This window comes from Ambystoma mexicanum, chromosome 1q, assembly GCF_040938575.1.
Source record: "Ambystoma mexicanum isolate Mex_15411 chromosome 1q, UKY_AmexF1_1, whole genome shotgun sequence".
Lineage (NCBI taxonomy): Eukaryota > Metazoa > Chordata > Amphibia > Caudata > Ambystomatidae > Ambystoma > Ambystoma mexicanum.
Window position 1 is genome coordinate 513,363,418 of NC_090922.1, and position 22,420 is coordinate 513,385,837.

The following is a 22,420-nucleotide window of genomic DNA, read 5'->3' on the forward strand; positions in this document are numbered from 1 at the left end:
ATAAAAGATCTCTCTAAATGTCCATCGCTGGGAGGATTCTATACTCTGAACTGCTTTTCTTTTTCTTAATGTTCTTCTGTTTTCTTTTCTTCTTTTCTCTTGTTTTATACAGTGATGATATATGTAATTTAATATGTACTGCTATTTTAATGTTGTGAAAAGTCGAGTTCTTTGACTAAAACACAATAAATAAATAAAAAAAGCAAAGTCCCCAAGGTGTCCCCTGTGCCCCCCAGATTTTATGTTTCTCCTACACCCCTGGCCTTGACATACATTTTATTTCAGTTGGTGTCTGTAGGATATTTTTTTGTAGGCTCACATTACTGTGTATGCTGTAGGCTTTCATTCTGGATCAGGAACATAAAGCTACAATCATACTCTTTGTGTTCAACATGTTTCTACCATGATTTATACATTGTTAGATTGGTTTATTTGTCAGTTGAGTCCTTTTAAAGTCATTATTTTATGTATTCAAGCCCAAAAATGTTGAAAGATTTGTACCAACTTTAGCTGGGAAGATATGTGGTCAAGTGCCAGAATTTCAGTGTAGGAGAAAATCATAGCTTCCCCGCTTAACCAAAGTGTGTGATCTTGGACAACTCTTGGACAACTCACTTAATCACACTGTAACTTATCTGGCAAAACTGGGACCCCCTAGAAGGGATTCAGTTTGCAGCGTATGCCATTCCAAAAAAAGCCTCACTTTTATTTGTGTTGCTCCGTATATAACAATAGGGGCAATGCATAGTCGCCATAAAAACAAGTATTTGATGTTTGCAATGATGTGTTACATTTCAGTTGCTGTTGCTCTTATATCCTGCCAAGCACTCCTTCGCACTCTCAAGTAAATTAAAAATGGGCCCCGAAAATACAACTTTGTGATGCAAGATGTCCTTTCCACCAAAGCAATTCAATGGGGGGGTGGGGAGAACCTCTCCCTCATCTGGGAACAAAATCTCTCCCTTATCTGTTCCCAAATGTGGATGGTATTATGGCTGAGATATGAATATACTGTTCTGGTTGTCTTGCTGTTTGTAGCACTTTAAAATGTATTTTACCTAAAGCTTTGGCACTTTGCTGTACTTCGTTGTTTAGCACGGATTACACGGACAGCTTTGGCTTTTACACACACAGAGTTTCTCTTTTAATAATGTTGAAAGCCACCTGTCATACATGCCCAATTTTCTGTTCAATATCATTTATATCACATTTACCTGCAGATGGACAGATTCTAAAATAAAACATACAATTGATAATGCCTAATACTGCAAATACATTAGCTATTGAAAAAACAACAATGCTATTGACAGTTAAGCAATGTAAAACACAGCAACATCTGATATTTTTATGAATTGTTCAGTAAGAAAAACACATAAAGATCTGAAAATACGTTAAATGTGCCAAACTGACATGTGAAATAAAATCTAGTTCGTGTCAGGCCCCCCTCTTACTCATAAAATGCAAGACAGCACAAAGGATGGAGATGTTTGTTTCAAAATGCTGCTGGCTACCTAGGAAAGTGAAGGATTCCAAGGCTGCTGTAAACCACGAGCATGGCGTCCATGGCTTGCACGTAGCTGTACCCACGAGCATGGCGTCCATGGCTTGCACGTAGCTGTAACCACGAGCATGGCGTCCAGGGCTGACACAGAGCTGTAACCACGAACATGGCGTCCAGGGCTGACACAGATTCCTGTGGAATGCTGGCCCTCTAGTTCTTTATTAGAACTCTGTGGCAACTCCTCAGATATTCGTCCTGCCTTTTAAAAGCAATGCAAACAATGGATTGTGGGGAAGGCTGAGGGCCTTCATGTGTCACAGATGGGAGGAAGAAGAGGGCCATGGAGGGAATGATCTTTAAACAGCAGAACCTATGAACAAGATATTAAATATGTGCATTGACATAAAATCCCACTGCACAAACGTACCTGTATGCACTCAAAAAACAGGTCCCGCTCAATTGCTTCATCACAGAAGCTCTAATCTAACAGGCCAAGTGATAGGGGACCTGCTGACTTCTTACAAGAAGGTAAACCTATATAAGGTAAAATAAATGATTTCCAAGTAAATGTCCCAGATTAAAGAGAACTGGAACAGTGTAAACTATGTAGGTGAAGAGAAATATTGAACATTCTGGTTCCTAATTCACAGTGCCAAACATGTTTGTGGTTTTTTAGGAAGCAAAACAGAGATGAGGACACATCTAGTTGTTTTACAAGAGAATAGAATGTTGATTAAAAAAAATTCCCCTAAAAAACATCCTTGAATTATTAGTATGAAGGACAGAAACAGGTTGGGTCAGAACAACAATGATGCACGTAATAGGACGTTTTTTCATTAGATAGAGTAGGGAATTTGAAACATCATCGTATGGAAAATAAACAGTTGACCAAAAATGGAATGAATGGCCCCAGTTACCATGCGAAAGTTTGATTTAGAATTAAACATGGATGTATGCAAGGCAATGTGGTAATTGTGTGCATGCATTCGTGCATTGCAGGCATTCCGTGCAAATGTTCGTGCAGCGCCAATACTTCGACACCCTCTCTTCCTCATCACAGTACTTACTCCATAAAGGGCATCTGCTTTCCCAACAGAACCCTTTCCCAAAAATCTTCTCTGTCTTTGGCCCCCTCCCCTCATAGCCTGAGGCATAAGGCACCTGACCCATGCCTTAATCCTACTGTTTTTCCTTTCTGTCTTTCCAGACACTGAACCTGGGTGAGGCCTGCTGGGCTGGTCCTTTATTTTCCTGAAGATTTGGACACCCCTGCTAGGCTTTGTGGGTCTATGAATGCTGTTTTGTGTTTCGCCCCTCAGATCCTACTGGGCTTGTGCTTTGCAAGGGTAGGACAATCCCAGGTGTGAGGAGTATGGGGCACCCTGGGAGACTCTACTGGGCACACAATGGGCAGTCATGGTCATTGGAGGAAGGAATGCTGCACGACAATGTGTGGTTCGCAGACGCCCCTTGAAGGATCCTTGAGGTCACAGTGACAAATCGAATTGGAGTGCAGTCATGGTTTTATTGTCTATGTCTCCTGTACGTGGCCACTATTCGGTGTATGGGGGCTAGTGGTTCCCAACTCTCAGTTTTGCAAATGACAAGGCTTCTTGCAGGTTCTGCTGGACTTCCCAGTCTCTTGGTGGCGCAGTCACCTGATGCGGCAGAGGCATCTTGAGCATGTCTTATCGGGAGAGCATATTTCTGGCGAATTCTCTCTCGGTTCAACGTGTTTATAACGACATCCTAAATACTGACATACAATTTAAATGACAAGGTCGATTTAGTTGTATTGGGTGTTCCCCCAAGCTTCCTGTTTGTACAGCCTTTTTACCGTTCCCCAACCCCTTTTAATCCCTTACCCCGCCCCCTATATACTTTTACTAAAGAAAAGTGGCTTCTTGTCGTTATTCAGGTGTCATTTGTCGTTATTTTATTTTTGTTATTAACACTGCATCCCCCTCTCTCAGCACGGTAGACAGGTGGGTGGTGCTGCTGGGATGACCCCATCTCCCGCTCCATCCCAAATTGACAGGAGCGCTGCATGGGGATGTGTGGATTGCAAACACCTCTCCAAGGAGCCTTAAAGACGCAGTGAGTAGGAGAGACTGGGACTGAGGTCATGGTGTTATTCTCTAGATCTCATGTACGTGGCCACTAGTCTGTGTATGGGGTCTAATGGTGCCCCACTCAGGGGCCAACTGGCAATCAAAAGTGGCCCTGGAAGTGTTTTTCAAAGTGGCCCCAAATTAAACTCTGCAAGCAAGTCCAGCCCCTTACGTGGGGTTTTAGGGGTTCTACCACAAGAAAAATGGGTAAAAACGAGTCAAAATAGTGAATTTTAAAGCATATTTATGCAATCTCGGGATTAAAAAAGCAGTGACCATGTAAAATGAACTGAGATAGAAGATGTGCTAAGAGTGAGGAATACCACTCGAGGTTTTACAACAGATTCTTTCTTTCAAGCTGATGTGGGGAATTAGGAGAGAAAGAAGGAAGATGGCAGGTTGCACAGGATACAGGCTAAGAGGTGCCAGAAACCACTGTACCCATATAAAAGAGGACCACATAAAGAGTTCCATGGTGCCAAGGCTCACAGGGAAATCTGCAGAGTTCCCTAGAGGCCAGTCCACCCATGTTTCCTAATCTCAGGTTTAACACCGCCAAGGCTTCTTGCAGGTTCTGCTGGGCTTCTCAGTCTCTTGGTAGTGTTGTCCCGGTTGCAGCAGTGGCAGCTTGGGTATGGCATAGGAGGTGAGCGGCACTTTGGGAAATGTTTCCACAGCACTGTATATAGGGCTCTCCCAGCAGCACCGGCAGCCTATCTCTGCCCCTCGCCCCGAAATTGTAGTAAGGAGCATTCCATGGGAATGTGTGAGTGGCAGACACTCCAAGGTGCCTTATGGGCATAGTGATTTGGGAGCTTAAGACTATTGTCACAGTGTTATTCTCTGTATCTCATATATGTTGCCTCTAGAATGTGTATGGAGTTTGGTGGTTCCTGTTAAGGAGAATTCTCAGAAATGTGCTAATTCCTCTCTACCTTACAGACCCCTAGCTCTTTTGCTGGACTCTAGAACTTTAATGTTTTACTTGGAGAGAGTGAGGCCCTTTTTCACCACTCTCTCATGTATTTTAATGTGATTTTGAACTCTTGTGTTTCTTTTGGTTGTGGAGTCTGACAAACTCCATAGGCATCATCTTTATGCATTGTGTCACACAGCACCTTCAGTGCAGTGGCACAGGGAAGTCTTTTAGATTTCCCAAGGTTTCAATACATTCTCTTGGATAAACTACTGTTTCCAAGAGCAGTGAAGTGAAATTGACTTTACTTTCATTATAATTTTTTAGACCCAGCACACACTATCTTCCAATAGGGTGCTGGAGGGGTTACCTTTGTCTAGCTTCTCGTGTAAAATGTTTTATGTTACCTTTTCCTCGATGAATGGTTGGTGGCAGTGGTTTACTTTTAACTACCATGGTGTGCATTTACCGCGGGCTGCGTTCGCAGCTGCAGTAAAGCACCCAAGGGTGCCATTTATGTGAAAATGGCCTGGTCTTCTTTTTTGCCATTTCTTTGTGGAAAGGTCCTTATTGAGATTTACTCTGCGCGCCAAACCAGGTTTGTTCCTTTTCCTCATTTTGTCTTTGGCGGGATTCACGAGTGAAGCCCGCCTCTGGCTCCAGGTGTCTGGCAGGGGCAGGAAGCGAGGGAGGTGCCCGAAACTCCATGTGCTTAGTCTCCTAGGAGACAGGAATGCACTCCTAGGTGATTGGCCAGCAAGCTGTCCGGCAAGGACAGCCACCATGCTGGGTGACTTACAGCTAGGCTAGAATGAATGGGAGAGAACTGAATAAAAGGCACGGCTTTTTGGCTTGGAAGGCAGAGTCGACCACTGGACGAAGGAATCCGAAGAACTTGAAGAGCACGCCTGCTGCAACTCCTGGACCGTTGGTTTGCCCGGTGAAGCCCTGCTGCTGTGCTGAAACTCCAATTTCATTTCGACTAGAGAAGCCCTGCAAGGACGACTTCTCCCCTTGAGTTGGTGGGACCAATCAACTCCAAAGTAAGCCAGCTGGATATCCTCTCAGAGCTGGTTGAAATTCCACTGCAGTTACTGCTGGGACCAAATAGCCAGGGAGAGGAACACCAGATCGTGTGCGTTGCTTTTCAGCTGGACAAGAGCTCCAGGAAGATCCTCCAGACTCCCAGGAAGCAGGACGGACCGAGCCTGAGCCACCTCAAGAGAGTGCTGGACCCCAGATGCAAGGAAAGCCCATTGTTGTATCACATAATGTTTTATTCATGCCTGTATTGATGTTACTAAGGTAACTGGTTGCCCTGCCTGCACGAGCGTAAGAGAGAATGGTTTGGTTTGGTGAGAACTGGAGATTCTGGGAGAAGCGGTTAGGGGAGCGCTGAGGATGGGGGTGTGCGAGAGAGCTGCAGTACAGGGCGCCGGGTTAACAACTAATGTAAGTAAACCTGAAGTAATTTACCTTCAATCGCTTGTGGTCTGCCTACTTCAATTGGCGACGAGGGTATACCCGGCGTCGTTTGGACCCACAAAGAGTGAGAGTGGCTGCTCCGAGCAAACAAATGCATTACGTTTGCTTGTGCTGTGCTTCTGTCCGTTTCGGATGTGCGAGGAATTGGACATTTGGTGTTTACGTAAGAGTTTGGATGTTTTACTCATTGGAAACTGACACAATTTTGGAAGCGTACATACGCGCCTGCTCGTTGTACTCGCACTAGAGTAAAGTACCCTGTGAAGTGCCTCATGCTCACATGATATAGACCCCATCCACAGCACAGCCAGGAAGTCAGGCGAGGGTGAGAGAAGGAAAGGAGCCTCTTCATCCTCGTCTCAGTGAAAGAAAAAAAATAATAATTCCGCACAAGTTTAAAAATTGAAAAAGAGGATCAAGCAAATATTGAATAGTTATTTTATGGAAGGAAGTTACTGGAAGTTGCAAAAGAAAGAAGTTTTATTTGTATATTAGACATTCTTTCCATGAATATAAATAATATTATCAAATATTATTAGACAGCAAGTTACAAGTTGCCCATGCAAAGCATCAGTATTCAGCCGCCTGCAAGTTTTCTTCCAACACCTGGACAGCCGGTGGTTGTTTGGTCTGAATGGAAAGAGTTCTGGTTGAACTATGTTCAGACCGTAGAACAAGAAGGACTTACTTCTCATAAGAAGAAATTACTATTGCTTCATGCTTTAGGTTTGGAAGGCCAAAGGAAGTTCAGGGAGTTACCAGAATTACCGGGAGATGAAGCTGGTGATGCCGATGAGCACGAGAAAGCCATAAGACAATTAGACAAATACTATGCTCCAGAGACAAATGTAGCTATAAACAGATATAACTTTTATACAAGGATACAAAAGGAGCACGAGAATATAGAAGAATATGTTTCAGCATTAAGACTATTGGCACGTACGTGTCATTTTGGGAACGGAATCACTCTTGATGAACTAATCAGAGACCAGATTATTATCCATTCTAAGGACAGTTTAATTCAGGACAGATTGTGGATGGTGGGGAACCCGCCTCTGCTAGAGACTATTGTCATCGCGAAACGGATAGAACACAGTCAATTGTGTTCCAAAGAAATGAAGAGCAAAAAACAGGAAGCTACTCATAGCATGCTGCAACATAATACCAAAGTCGGACAAGAAGCAGAAGAGCAAAGTTTGGTCAGCACGCTGCGGACCAAAGAACGAGTTGATGCTACTACCAACAAAAGTAATAGAGCAAAAGGATTTGAGAACAAGGGTAATTCTTCTAAAGGAAGGATTTGGGTGAAGAATGAACCCAGATTTCAGAATGTCCAGACAAGAGATGGAGACAGATGCTATAATTGTGGTATATTAGGGCATTATGCTTATGCAAAACAGTGTCCCGCGATAGGGCAGAAGTGCGGAAATTGTGGAGTGAAGGGTCATTTTGCTGTCACGTGCAGAAGAAAGAAAAGAGGTTCAACTATTCAAGATGAGGAGGAAGAATCGGAGGATGAGAGGGTGTTCATGATCCATGAACCACCAGGAGTAGAATTCAAATGCCCAAGTTGTGAAGTAATATTGGACAATTGGAAAATCAAGGGGAAGGTTGATAGTTGTTCACCATGGACAATTATCAATAAGAAAACCTGGCAGAAGTTATAAGCATGTGGTCTCAGAAGTAATTTGAAAGCATCAGAGATAAGGAATCCAGGCGGATTCGAAGGGTCAAAGATTAAGATTATTGGTTGGTTCTCATGCATCATTCAATTTAAAGACAGGCTTGCCCAAGTGAAAGTCTACGTGGCAGAAAAAGGTGTACATTTAATAGGTTGGAGAGATCAAGCTGGGCTTAGAATCAGATTGGATCCATGTGAAAAAGAGCAAATTATGATTGTAAATAGTAGTCAAGGACAAAGTGACAAAATGACAACAAAGAGTAGTGAAGTCCTGTTATGTTCAATAACCACCAGATAATCTGTAGTGTGCCCAAAAGAAGTCGTTTATTTAAGTTTGTAGGACGACCCCCGGGAGGGACTCAACAACCGTCCACAGCAGTCTTCTTCCTTCCTCTCCGTCCCTGGAACCTGGAACCTCTTCAGTTGAGGATCCACGTTCCAGACACACAGACGAACGATGACATAGTAACATTATGATTATACAGTGAACCTGGGCGGCATGTCTCCATTAGAGTATGTGACATTACCAATTGATTCTCATTTAGCATATCTTATACATATCCTAACACCTCCTTCCTTTCCTTGAACTAACAATTTAAAACAATGCCTAACATTTTTGCATGAAACATATATGTATAGAATACAACGTGAAATAAAATAGAACTCTGAATAAGTGCCTTATCATGACTTGTTATGATGTATTTATACAGATCTACAATGTACTAAAGGTGGTATCCTTAACCCTCTTCTGCAAGTCCATCACTCCCTTCCATTGACGAACTTGGCAATTGCTACTCTCTCCTTGTTCCAGATACCTCCACCTCTGACCAGTACTGAGGAGCCTAAATCTTTCACCACTTGTTTGGGTTCGGAATATAAAGATGCTCCCTTACGAACTTTAGTAGGCAGTTTTATCTTGATCCAATCACCCTCATTAATCTTCAATTCCCTACAACAATTTCTCTGATCATATCGTTCCTTGGATTTAACTCCTGCTTCAAACATTCTACTCCTCACTGTTTTCAAATCCACGCCAACCATCTTAGATTTTCCCATCCACCCTGGGCATAAATGTGAATTAGGTTTCCTACCTCTCAAAATCTCAAAGGGTGTTAATCCTGTTACACTATGGGGCGTTATTCTATACTGGAATGTCCTTTCCATCGCTGTCCTAAACCAATCCCCACCAGTTGCTACAGCAATTCTAATGGCTTCCATCAATGTCCTATTGAAGCGTTCTACGCAACCATTACTTTGGGGGTGATAGAGAGAAGTGTTTACTTGTTCAATTCCATTTTTATCCAAAAATTCTCTAAATTCCTTGGACACTAGTTGAGAGCCATTATCCGACAAGCATTTTCTGGGAAAACCCTCTCTCCAAAATAGTTGCTCTAAAAATTTCGTAACACTGCTGCTGGAAATATCTCTAAGTAGACATATCTCAGGCCATTTGGACAATAAATCTATGACTACCAGCAAATAGCTATCTCTGGTCCCTCCAATGTTAAATGGCCCCAAAAGATCCAACGCAATCTCATCCCACGGTACACGTGGACTTTCTCTAATAACCATGGGTACTTTTTGTACACTCAATCCCTTGTTTCCCTCAAGACACTCTGGACACTCCTTAACTTGCTCTTCAATATCTTTATCAATTCCCGGCCACCAGAACTCAGATCTTATTAAACCTTTGGTCCTAGCTAAACCTAAATGCCCATCATGGGCTAGTCCAATTACCTGTTTCCTCATACCTTGAGGAACTATCATCTGATGCCCTCTATGTAGATATTTGTCATGGATCCATAAATCCCCTTTCACTCTGGCAAATCCACCCATGTCACCTTTGTAGTTCATTATTCTGTTCTCTTTAACCAATGTTAGCACTTTCTGGTAAATTAAATCTTCACTACTAGCCTTATCCCAATCATCTTTCTTCAAGGAATCATGTACTTGGAAAATCTCACAGGTTTCTTCCTGATTTGATTGGTCTATACTGATGTGGCCTTCTCTGTGAACAGACCTTGATAAGGCATCCGCCACCACATTGACTTCACCACTAATGTGAATCATGGTAAATTGCAAACCTTGAAGAGCTGTGACCCACTTCATAATGCGTCTCGATACTCCTTCCAGCCCACCTTTGTTAAAAATACCAACCAATGGTTTATGATCGGTACAGATCGCAAATTCCCTTCCCCACAGGAACCTTTTGAACTTTTCAACTCCCCAGATGCAAGCAAGAGCTTCTTTCTCAACCACAGAGTATCTAGTTTCAGGATCTTTAAGTGACCTTGAGGCAAATGCTACAGTGTGTAAACCTTCTGAATCTTCTTGCATAAGAACCGCACCTATGCCATACTCACTAGCATCTACAAAAAGTAATGTGCGTTTCCCTTCTTCAAATGTCTTTAAAATTGGAGCATTGATTATGGAATTTTTTATCATTTCAAACTCCTTCTTACAGTCATCACTCCATTTAAATATCACACCTTTGCAAGTAAGCTTTCTCATATGTCTTGACATGTCAAGCAGATCCTTAATGAATTTGCCATAGAATTCAATTAGCCCTAAAAACGACAACACTTCTGCTTTTGATTTGGGATCTTCCATCTTCCTTATGGCTTCAATAGCCTCCTCTTTGGGTTTGACTCCCTCAGCTGTGATCTCGTGACCTAAATAAACAACTTTACTTGCTCTCAATGTACACTTCTCTGATGCTATCGTTAGACCAGCTTCTCCTAATATATCTAACACCCTTTTTAATCGTCTATCATGCTCCACCTCATCACTGCCACATACAAGGACATCATCTTGGTAGTACATCACCCCTTTTTCTCCACCAAGTAACCTGTACATGATACTCTGAAATACACTCGCAGCAGACACCAAGCCAAACGGCATGCGTACACATCTAAATAGACCGTGGGGAGTGATAAATGCTGTGAAATCTCTCGAATCCGGATGTAACTCAATCTGGTGATAAGCAGACTTGAGGTCTAAAATTGAAAATATTTTTGATCCAGAGACACCCACAAGCAGGTCATCTATCCTGGGTAATGGAAATCGATCTGCCACCACCATACTATTGAGATGTCTTAAGTCAATGCATATCCTCAAAGATCCAGAGGGTTTTCTGACTACCACAATGGGACTCACCCATTCCGAGGAGTTTATTCTCTCAATGACCCCTTCATTCTCCATTCTCTTTAATTCATTTTCTACGCCCTCCTTGAGTGCCAGAGGAATGGTGCGCAATTTCGCGATCTTAGGAACCGCCCCCTTTTTTAATCGTATTTTATGAACAAACCCTTTCAGACATCCTAGCTTATGTTTCTCTTCATTCAATCTCTCACCACTTACTGTTAAAACCTGTTCAGGATGACCTGCTTCAAGTCTGATTTTTAGTTCAGCTTGATCACTCCACGACAGTAACTCTCCCCCTTTGTTGGCAACATAAATAGTGGTGGTGGCTTTCCTATCCTTGAACTGCAAATCAGCATCAAAACATCCTATAATCTCTATGGGCTTGTCACCATACGCATTCGCCTTAATTTTGTTTTCCCATAAAGTACAGCAATTGAATCTCTCTTTCCACACCTGCACCCCTATTAATGTATAATCCGCCCCACTATCCATAAGCATCGATATTTGTATCCCATTGACCAATACTATGGCGTAAGGCTTTTTCTTCTTCACTTTCCCATCAATGGCATTCACCATAAACACCACTTCTCTACCACTTTCAATACAATCATCATCCTCATTATTCACACTAACGTCAAAAACTTGACCTGAATTGGAATTAACGTTTTTACAACATCTGGCAATGTGGCCACGTATGCCACAATTATTGCATATAATGTGCACTGCAAAACAATCCTTGTCAGATGCCACATGTGAGAAACTCCCACACCGGAAGCACCTTCTTGTTGTGGAGTCTCTGTTTGTCATCGCTTCTCTAAAACCTCTGGAAAAATTAGAGTCTCTGGTAAAATTTCTGTTGTCTTTAACTGACCACTGACGATTCCAACTTTTCCCCACTGGAGGTTTACTCTCTTGTCGATCCTCGCCTTTTTTTCCAAACTGCATCTGTCGCTTTGGCAGGCCTGAACCCATCCTCTGAGTAACCTTTGACACTTTCTGAATTGCACCCTCATTTTCCTCCAACTTGGGTTTCTCAATGTTTGAATGATTGTCTGCTTGAAGTACCTTTATACATTTATCAGTGTGTTCCACCATCTTTGCAATCTCTATAGCTCTATCCAAAGTGGGGTCTTTCTCCTTCCATAGCTCTTTTCTAATATTGTCATTGTTGCATTTGATCATTAATTGATCACGTATATGTTCTTCCTGACAGTGATTGAACCTACACTTCACCGCTAATCCCCTCAGAGCTGTAATGAAGTCTTCTATACTCTCTCCATTCTTCTGGCCCCTGGTGGCAAATTTGTACCTCTCGAGAATAATGTTTTCCTCTATTTTATAATGTTTGTCCAATTTGGCTAATACCTTCTCATATGGGCCTGCATCTGGCATATCTATAGGTTCTGGTAATTTTCTCAGAACTTCCTGACCTGCTGTCCCAAGACAATGAAACAATAAGGCTTCTTTACGCTCATTAGAATAGTTGGGGCCAAAGACTGCTAACGCATACTTGTGGAAGCCTTCTTTCCAATCTATCCATCGCACACAGGTAGTGGTAGGAAAAACACTGGAGCTGGGACATTTGCCATGACCTAGCGTGATGTCAGTGGCTGCAGTTACTAAGCTGTGGTACGATTGATTTAATTGATCTATATCCCTCAAACACACACGTATTCTAGCTTTATTATTTGTAACGCACCAGCGATGTTATAGTATATGAAACTGTCCGCCGTCTGTCCGTTTTGCGAGGCTCGCAAGGTTCGTTGGAGCGTGCAGGATCGCCCGGCGTCAGGCTGGTTACTAACCACTGCAAACCGACTCACAATGCGGCGATGAGTATTCCGTTGTGCCGAAAATAATCTTGCTTTGTTTACGCATGGCTAACACGCCGTGAGTGTACTCTCCTATACTGCGTGTTGACGTGTCACACGCAGTGCTCGTCACGCCGTAAGGTCTGCTTTTCATTCGCTGGTTTGGAGCTGGTAGGAACAATTCTGCTAAATCAGTCACGTCACTGGGTCCTGCCTTGGAACGTCAACAGTGCGTATAGAATCGAGTAGCAGAGCTGCGTTGGGATACGCGTGCAGGTATTTCAGCTTCAAACATAAACACTGCGCGCGCTGGTTTCTTTTCCACCGCTCCTCAGAAAATATTATGTTCAATGTGAAGGATATAATTACTGCCGGTACCTGTATTCCAAACAGCTCTCTTCATGTGGCTCTCGAGCATATGTCAATGCGTGGCCGCTCACTGTTAATTTATGATCCGTGGCCTTGCTCGCTAGGATCGTGCCGGGGGTCGCCTGAAAAAAAATCCTTTATCCTCGTCGCCAGCTGTTATGTTCAATAACCACCAGATAATCTGTAGTGTGCCCAAAAGAAGTCGTTTATTTAAGTTTGTAGGACGACCCCCGGGAGGGACTCAACAACCGTCCACAGCAGTCTTCTTCCTTCCTCTCCGTCCCTGGAACCTGGAACCTCTTCAGTTGAGGATCCACGTTCCAGACACACAGACGAACGATGACATAGTAACATTATGATTATACAGTGAACCTGGGCGGCATGTCTCCATTAGACTATGTGACATTACCAATTGATTCTCATTTAGCATATCTTATACATATCCTAACAAGTCCAAGCGAATTTAGGGTTATTAAAAGATTTTGCACACAGGATCCGTCTCAAAAAGGGAGCATTACCAGTTAAGCACTCGAAGACCAGACCCATTCCATTTGCCATTGCCAAGGTTGGACAGGAGTTGGTGAGGTTAGAATCAGAAGGGGTTATTGAAAAGATTGAGTCTTCGGAGGGGGTGAGCCCCATTGTTGTTGCATTAAAGAGAAATAGCAAGCCAAGAATTTGTGTGGATTTAAGAGATGTCAACAAGAACATCATAATGATACTTTTCCTCTTCCTATAATATCTGAAATGTTAAATCGCATTGGGAACGCAGACTTATTTTCCACGTTGGATCTTTCGAGTCCATATCATCAGATATCACTCACGAAGGACTTTAGGGATATCACAGCGTTCATTACGCCACATTCGATATTTTTTTTTTCGAGATTTTGTATTCGAGATTTTTGCAGTTCGAGATTTTGTTTTCGGTATTTTGACCGACCACCCTGTAAGCCACGCTCTTTTTTCATACTTGCCAACCCTACTGATTTAGGCAATAGGCTAGTGCTTTTTAGGCACTCCTACCGCCTACAGATTTGAGTGGCAGATTCTACTGCTTTTTACAGTGGCAAGTAATGTATGTGGCTCTCAGGCAATTTTCTGTGTGGTGGGCGGGTAATTGATACATTTCCGTGATGGGCTCAGATCAATCCATTGACCTGACAGCTACTTGACTCTGTCCTGCACTCTTGCCGGGACAGACCTTAGGAGAACCACCAGTGTAGGCAAGTGGCAGAGCGTACCACCATCACCCAGCATCTGCCTATCGGACTGAGGAGGGTATCAGTCTCCATGTTGTTCAGTGTTAAACCTGCACTGCAGGAATAAATATGTACTGCACAGGCTGCTGCTACAGAGTAGTGGCAGACGTTGCCTACCAGCTCTGTGTGATTATTTTCTGTGGTTAGGTAATTGAATTTGGTGTTAACTTACCATTCACAATTATACATTTTAAACATTTGAGCATCTTTGCATGTTGTGCTGTTTGATGTGTTGTACATTTTAAAATGCTCCAGTGTTGACAACAATGTATGTTTTGTAATTACCTGTGATGTCATTTTTATGTGAAGTATTTTTGAAACTTGAAAAATCCTACATCTTTTTGGTCACAGAATGTTGGCAAGTATGTTTTTTGAATGGCCCGTAGAGTGTTTTTAAAATAATAAGTTGTAGGCAGATGTAAAAAGATTATACGGGAATTATGTATCTATCAGCATTATGCTCATTACTATTTTGAAATGTCAAAATCTTACCTCTTTTTCGTCAAAGAAATGGGGCAAGTATACACTCTTAACTCCCCTGGCTGTCTCGTTTACTGAAGCGGAGAGCGCTTTTGGAACTCTGCGGCACTGTCTTCTTGCACAAGCGTTCGAGAGCGAAAGTGACACTTCGGAAACGTCTCGGTTTCATTCTTAATCAGATGCAGAGAAAGGAGGGGCATCTGCGCACCAGAGAGAGTTCAGAGCGGCGGCGGCAGAGCAGCCATCCTTTCTGAAACGTTCTCGCTCACCAGGAGTCGGTGTTGCGTTCAGGTCAGTGTCATATTATTTTTCTTGATATATATTTGACTATTTCCGTTACGCTTTGTGGTCATACATTCTTTTGTTCTCAGGTGATCTTTTTCGCTCTTATTTAAACTGTTTCACAAATATCGGCGTTTGTGAATAGCTCTGAACATGTTCTTCGCAGAGAGTGACTGGCGTGTCAAGGGAGTTTTCTTTGTATTCTGGGACTTGGACTGTTGTGGTTCTTCCCGCACCTCAGCGGGTGTCCATGAGCCCCCTCCCGCCACAGACCGCACTCGGACATGTCCGTGTGGTTAGGGCTCCCCGGTCGCTTTGCGCGGCCGGGAATGCCCCCTTTATTAATACTGCACGCGGCGGAGTGCAACGTCACTCCGCCGCGTGCATGCCGCCCTTAAAGGGGCAGCATGACACTCCTCCTTTTTCATATCAAACAAAACAAATGAACAAAGGATTACTATCTATCACACATTTAACTTCACTGCAAACAAACCCAGGAGCCCTTTTAATAGCAGCCGCCCGGGTCCCCCGGATATTTAGGACTCCCACTCACAGTATCTACTCTAACACATAATCGGTGAGATGGGCAGGTTTCCCTCGCCCAGTCCTCTGCGGGTATCTCCTGCCAACGTCTCTATTCGGAGTCCCTTCGCCAGCGAACTCGCGGGCTGGAGATCCTGGCAGGCACATGGGGCCACTGCCCTCGTCCGGTACCGCCACCACTTGCCCACTGGGTGCCGGTTCAGTTCTAGGTTCTCCCAGCCGTTTGAAGAATCTGGCGTTTCTTGTCACTGAGGTATGTCCATCGGAGGCGGTCAGCATCAACCCTTTTTTTTTTAATTCAGTTTTTATTAGTTTTCAAGAAAAAGAAAAGCAAGCTTATGCATATAGTATACATTGGGCAGCATCAAACTTTTACCGCCACCACGCCCAAGGGTTCCGGCTCGTAGGTCAGAGACAACGTCCCTTGAGGGTGTCGGTTTCTCACCAGCACCTCGTTCTCGGGTAGCAGTCTCTGTGGCCGGAGTCCTCTCCGAAGGTTCTCCTGCGCAGTTCTCTCTCGGCGCTCCCGCTCAACGTACTCATTGTCAATCACAGCGGGCTCCCGCTCACCAATTTCTGGCAGCAGGTCTCATGGGCACCACTGGAAAATAGCCTCAGCCGGGGCTACCCCCCTAGATGGTTCGATATCCCCTCAGGAACATGTACAGCGCCCTTTCCAGGCACTTGCCTTCCCCTGGTGCAATGCGAAACACCTTGTTGAGATTCCGCATCATCAACTCTGCCTCCCCATTGGCTCTCAGCCACAGCAGGTTACTTTGTGGTGGTGCACGCCGTACTCCTCCATCAGCCCCGCAAAGCTTTTCCCTGGAAGGGTGGGCCGTTGTCAGAGCACCACACCCTGGGCAGTCAATGAGTGGCAAAGATCTTCTCAATCGCCACCACCACCTTGTCAATGGCCATCGACTCGATGAATTCCACTTCCGGATAGTGGGACCACTCGTCCACCACCACCAGGAAGTGGGTGCCCCTTGACGTGGACCCAAAATCCACGTGGACCACTTCCCACGGTTTGGTACCTCGCGGCATGGTCTCAATTTCATGCTCCCGCTGGGCTGGGGACACCGCCTGGCACCAAACACAGGACGCCACAAATTCTTCTACCCTCTGCTCAAGGTCTGGGAACCAGACCTTCTGGTGTAGACGTGCTTTGGTCTTAGCCGCGCCTTGGTGTCCTTGATGGGAAAGCATGATCATCTGCTGCGTCCGGCTCTGTGGGATGGCAATGCGGTCTCCTCTCAGCAATAGGTCATTCTCCGAAAAGGTCAGCTCCCCCCGCACTCTCCACAGTTGTTCCAGTGTGGACTTGGCCTCCTGGGTTCTGGCCGCCAGAGAGTCTATGACCACCCATCATAAGTCCTGCTGGATGGCCACCTTGAGTATCCGGAAGCAGTCGTCCTCTGCCGATGCCTGCTCGAGTTCTTTTACCAGCACAGAGTTGGGTGTGGCGACCTTCACCACCAACCACACGTGTTTGTCGGCCTTATCGGCACACGTGGACTGCACCCCGCCTGTGTCCTCTCACGGGTGTCTTGAGATGTAGCCTGCGGCATTGTTACTCCCCGGCCTGTACACCAGCTAAACCCCATATTCCAACAGGGCCAACATCCAGCGTTCTATTCTGGCCGGAGGTTTGGATGATGATCCTGCCAGTATGGGCAGCAGTGGTTTATGATCTGTAAGCACTGTCACAGGTCGTCCCAGGACATAGAGTCGGAAATGGCACGGCCAGAGCCTCCCGCTCAATTTGGGATTACCGTTGTTCGGTCTCTGACATCGCTTTGCTGGCAATATCGATGGGGCGAACTTCTTGATTCGTGTCAATCTGCATCAATGCTGCCCCAAGGCCAAACGGACTAGCGTCCACCACTATCTCGGACTCCAGGGCGGGATTGAAAAACGCCATTATGTCTTCCGCCGTGAGGGCTCCCTTAAAGGCCGCCTGCTCGAGTGGTCCCCACTGCCAGGCCATGTCCTTTTTGATGAGAGCTCTGAGGGGCTCCGATCTTGATGCCAAGTTGCTGATGAAACGGCCACAGTACGTGACCATTCCCAGGAAACTCCTCACTTCCGAGACATTCTGAGGGACTCGGGCCTCCACGATGTCTTTTACCTTGCGCGGGTCAGGAGACACACCACCCGCCCTGAAGACATACCCAAAGAACTCAATGGTAGCCCGCACTTATTACGGTGTAGGGTCAGGCCCAATAACTGGAGGCGTTCAAAAGTCTTAGCTAGGGGGCGTGGCCAGCAGGCAAGGAATGGGGATGTGAATGCCCACTGCTCCCGCACCGCTGGCTTCATCCTGTTAACATCCTGCTCAAATAAGGATCTGAGACCCAAGAAAATAACCTGAGCGCACTGCGGAAGTCCACAGCAGCGGATCGCTTCAACATAGTACCAAATCGGAGCGGATTTCAAAAGATATGCACGAAGAAAGAATGAAGACGGCGGATCGAGCAACCTGAAAAAGATGGCCACCAGGATTGAAACCGAGGCTTGAAAGGAAGGAACGTGACACGGGACCGGCGCAATCAACATTGAAGTCCCGCGTACGGGACTAGCAGCCCAGCACAGCAACGAGCGGGCAGTGTGCCGTCGCTGACTCGGGCGCCCGGAGGCACCGAAACCAGGAAGCGTGGGTGCCCAGGACAAGCGGGGACGGGAGAGAGTACACCGCCGCCTCTGACCCCACTCCATACCCACCTGGGGCGACGCGGCGGGTGACGAGGGATCCTCGGCCGCTCTAATCGCAGGAAGAGTCCCGGCCCCGCTCCCAGCCAGAGACACAACGCAAGGAGAGCCGCAACGGGTGAGGAAGGCAGAGTGCGGCAAGCCGTGAATGGATGCAGCGGAGGCCTGAGAGGAGCATGACCTCGGGCCCCAGGACAGGGGACCCCCTTCACGCATGACAGGAGACCGACGGGGAACACAGCGCCCGCAACACAGAGACATTTTGGAGCGCCCACAACAAACCAATGCCTGAAACGCCATCCAGCAATAACGGCACTGAGGAACGGCGCCCCCGGAATCCAGCCACTGACACCAACACCCGGTAAGCGAGAAGCACCATAACACATAGACATTTGTAACAGAGGCTAGAAGATATAAACTTGCCTAATGACTGCATGAAGTGGAATGGGTTTAAACGGTGCCTACAAAATACACAAGGCCAACGCATAGGGGGAGCGGCTTAGCAGACCCTGCAAATGAAGCGTAATACAGGGGGGAAATCACCTCACTCACCGCCGCACGTGGAGGCAAACGCCACCCAAATACTTCTAACCAAGGAAGAACCCGAATCACCAATGCAAACGACTCCCCGCTGAAAAGAGAGCATCTCACCAGCTAGTGCGTCACCCTGCATCATAAGCACAGTAGAACTTGCAAAGCCTAATCTGCACTACAAGTCAAAACTGAACACAATCCCTGCTGTGGGTGACATTTGAAACACCGGCCTGCTTGACCTTGAATCCAGGGTGCTACAATCCCACACTGTACAGGTCCGAGACCCACAACTGAATCAGGTTCAGATCAGGAGCCCTGACTGGATACTGATGAGCTGAGCCTATGCATAGATTGGATTACAGACAGAGGCGAGACCTCAGAGACTTGTAGGGAGCAAGTGCCACTGAAAAGATAGAAGCGTAGATACGAACTATAAGTATACTTCCCTGAAGTGGCATATTCTGAGGCCGGTGAGTCCATCATCCTATAGAACTGCAGTAAGACAAGAAAGGCCACCCCGGACAGACATTAAACATTAACCACAACACCGGCAAAAGCGAAACGGGACTCCCAAGGCACCACCGGGCCACTCCACAGGGGACCTTTCATAAACTGCAGCCACGAGAACGCACTTGGCCAAACGGCCGTAGTCGGAATACACAACTACTGACCGGCACATCGGCGTAACCACGGACCAAGAGAGAAAGAAGCAACAGCAAATAATCTTGTACTGGAACAAGATGGGGAAAGACAGAGCCAAGAAAGCGACAAAGCAGAGCAAAATGGAGCAATACACGACCCGCTCCCAACCTCCCCACAGGAGTAAGCCAAATCCAGTGACGCACTAGGAGCAGAGGAAGAGAGCATATCTCTTAAGGAGGACCTCGCTGGAGATTAAAATGGGCGGCATAAGTACAGAGGTATCCCTACTGTGCCACGACATGCAGAAACTAACAGCCCATAAAGGGGAGGCTGAAGGCCGCATATCAGAAACCGAAGAGGGCCTACGAAACATAAACCACCAAATGACGACAACCATGGCACGCCTCAAATCACTGGAGGAACGAGTGGAAGAAGGGGAGAGAAGAGCGAGAAGAAACAACAACCGGTTTCTCGGACTGCCCGAAAAATCAGAGGGACCAAGCATTGAGCTATTCCTACAACAAAGGCTGGACGACCTATTCGCTCCCAAGTCCCTATCAAAATTCTTCTCAGTGGAACGGGCGCACTGCATGCCAACAGGCTGAATTATCCCTCGAGCTCCCCCACGCACAGTGATAGCAAAACTCCTGAACTACCGGGATCGAGACGCGATACTACAGATCGCTAGAACCAAAGGAACCATAACCTACAATGGCTCCAAGATCGCCTTTTTCCCGGACTTCACTACGGAGGTACAGAAGGCGAGGCAATACTTCAACCCACTCAAAAAGCATCTACAATCCCTCAATATAAAATACGGACAACTTAAAATACTATACAATGGCACAACGGTGCACTTCACATACCCCAAAGAAGCATGGAACTGGGCAGAAAGAAAACTTGAAGGTGACTGGAGACTGAGCATGAGGCAGGACATCAGCAGAAACAGACCACGACCGGAGAGAGCAGCACCTGAACGACCGCAGCTGGGGATGGAACCACTGCCAAATGAAGTCAATAACTAATGCGGAGGTAACTATGCCTGAACAAGCAGAAACACAAATTGACAGGGAACAAAGCAGCACCACTTAACAGCGCCAACAACATCGCTGCATGACTTGGGTTCGAATAGCCGGCGGCAGGGACCGCACGTAACTCCAACACAGGCACTCCATAAATACGATAAGTAGCACCCTCGACTACTTAGTGCACAGAGGTATTTGCAGGCCTCAATCTGGAATGTAGAGTACTAACTTGTTCATTTCCTTATTTTTGACGTTAGTTAATGGGGCGACAGATGCTTCAGTTGGGGTTGGAGTATGGGGAGGAGGGAGTTGGGGATGTTTTAGTTCGCATGAGTCAAAGGTCAGCAGGTCACTATTCACAAGGAGCACACAGGACCAAATCAGATGGGAGAATCCCCCACCAAAGATGGGTCATGCTACACACAAGCACTCACAAGATAGATGTTGGCGCAGACAAGGAATGACACCAAAAAACTGTGCCTCCTAACATGGAACATAAATGGCCTGGGTAACAGTATCAAGCGGTGATTGGTGACATAATTCCTAAACAGGCACACCCCAGTTATAGCACTCCTCACGGAGACACACCTAGCAGGCACAACGTGCCATCTCTTTAAGAGAACAAATTACCGGGTTGCAGTACATGTGGGATTCTCTATGGGGTCGAGAGGAGTATTAATATTATTCCACAAAAATGTTCCCTTTGAGGTCTCTAACGTAATCCAAGATACAGGGGGGAGATTTGTACACATAGCTGGCACACTATGGAATCAGACATTTGCCTTCCTAGCAGTTTATTCACACCCAACACTCATGTCTGCGTTACTAGAAGATATTACACCCATCCTAGCTAAGACGGAAGCAGACAACTGGATTATCGGAGGGGACTTTAATGAGGTCATGGATGTAGAAATCGATCGATCACATTTAAGAGCCAGGAACCCCGCAACGCCCACCAAACTGGTAGCGTTTTCATCAGCATTAGGGCTAAGAGATGTGTGGCGCGACTTCCACCCGACAGAACGCGAATACTCGTTCCACTCAGGTGCACACGCTCTCCAGGTTGGACTATTTCTTTCTCCCTGCAGTAAATATACATAAAGTAACAGAGGCCACCCTGCTCCCCCGAGGCATATCAGACCACTCCCCACTACTGATACAAGTGAAAACAGAAAGACCCCGCCCCCCCACCAACCTGGCGATTAAACATTTACTACTTAGGCTTTCCGGAACTGGTGGAGAAAATCCAATCGGCCACATCCCTATAGTTTGGACTAAACCACGGCTCAATAGACAATCCGGTGACGCTATGGGAAGCCTATAAGGCATTTTTAAGGGGCAAGATCATTGGGTGGATAGCAGCACACAGAAAAACACATAAGAAAGATGTGGAAACGGCCGAAACTGAAGTGCGGAGGGCCAAAACATCACACACAGACACACCTTCACCCGAGAGCAATAGAACCCTAATACTGGCACAAAAGAAATTACAGAACATAACATTGAAATGCGCAAAACAGGCACACAGAGCAATGCGAGCTAGGCTATACGAGCTAGGTGACAAAGCGGGCAAACTACTAGCATGGTTAGAGAAAAGGGACGAAGGACACCAGCAAATTAGGTACATAACCAGCGAAGACGAAGAGAAGGCTACAACTGATCAATCGATAGCGGAGTGTTTCGCAGCCTATTATGAAAACCTGTACAGTGCCCCCATCAACCCTATTGACACCACCATCCTAGAAGAAATCTCCCTGCCATGCTTAAACCAGGAGCAAAAGATGCGCCTGGAAGTAGAGATTACAGAAGAGGAATTAATAGAGGCTATATCTCAACTCCAAACAGGGAAAACCCCAGGGCCAAATGGGTACCCGATAGAGACATGGAAAAAAATAGGGAGTAGTGAGGTGGCGCCACACATACTC

General features: G+C 45.8%; 1 protein-coding gene across 1 annotated transcript in view; it reads right to left on the reverse strand.

Annotated features, from left to right (window-relative positions):
* LOC138530222 (guanylate-binding protein 1-like) overlaps positions 1-14,859 on the reverse strand; it is an 865,941-nt gene extending 851,082 nt beyond the window's left edge. Inside the window, exon 1 of the mRNA XM_069640892.1 lies at positions 14,770-14,859. The gene's annotated coding sequence lies outside the window, so the exon portion shown is untranslated. The remainder of the gene's footprint in view (positions 1-14,769) is intronic.
* Positions 14,860-22,420: the final 7,561 nt, after the last annotated feature.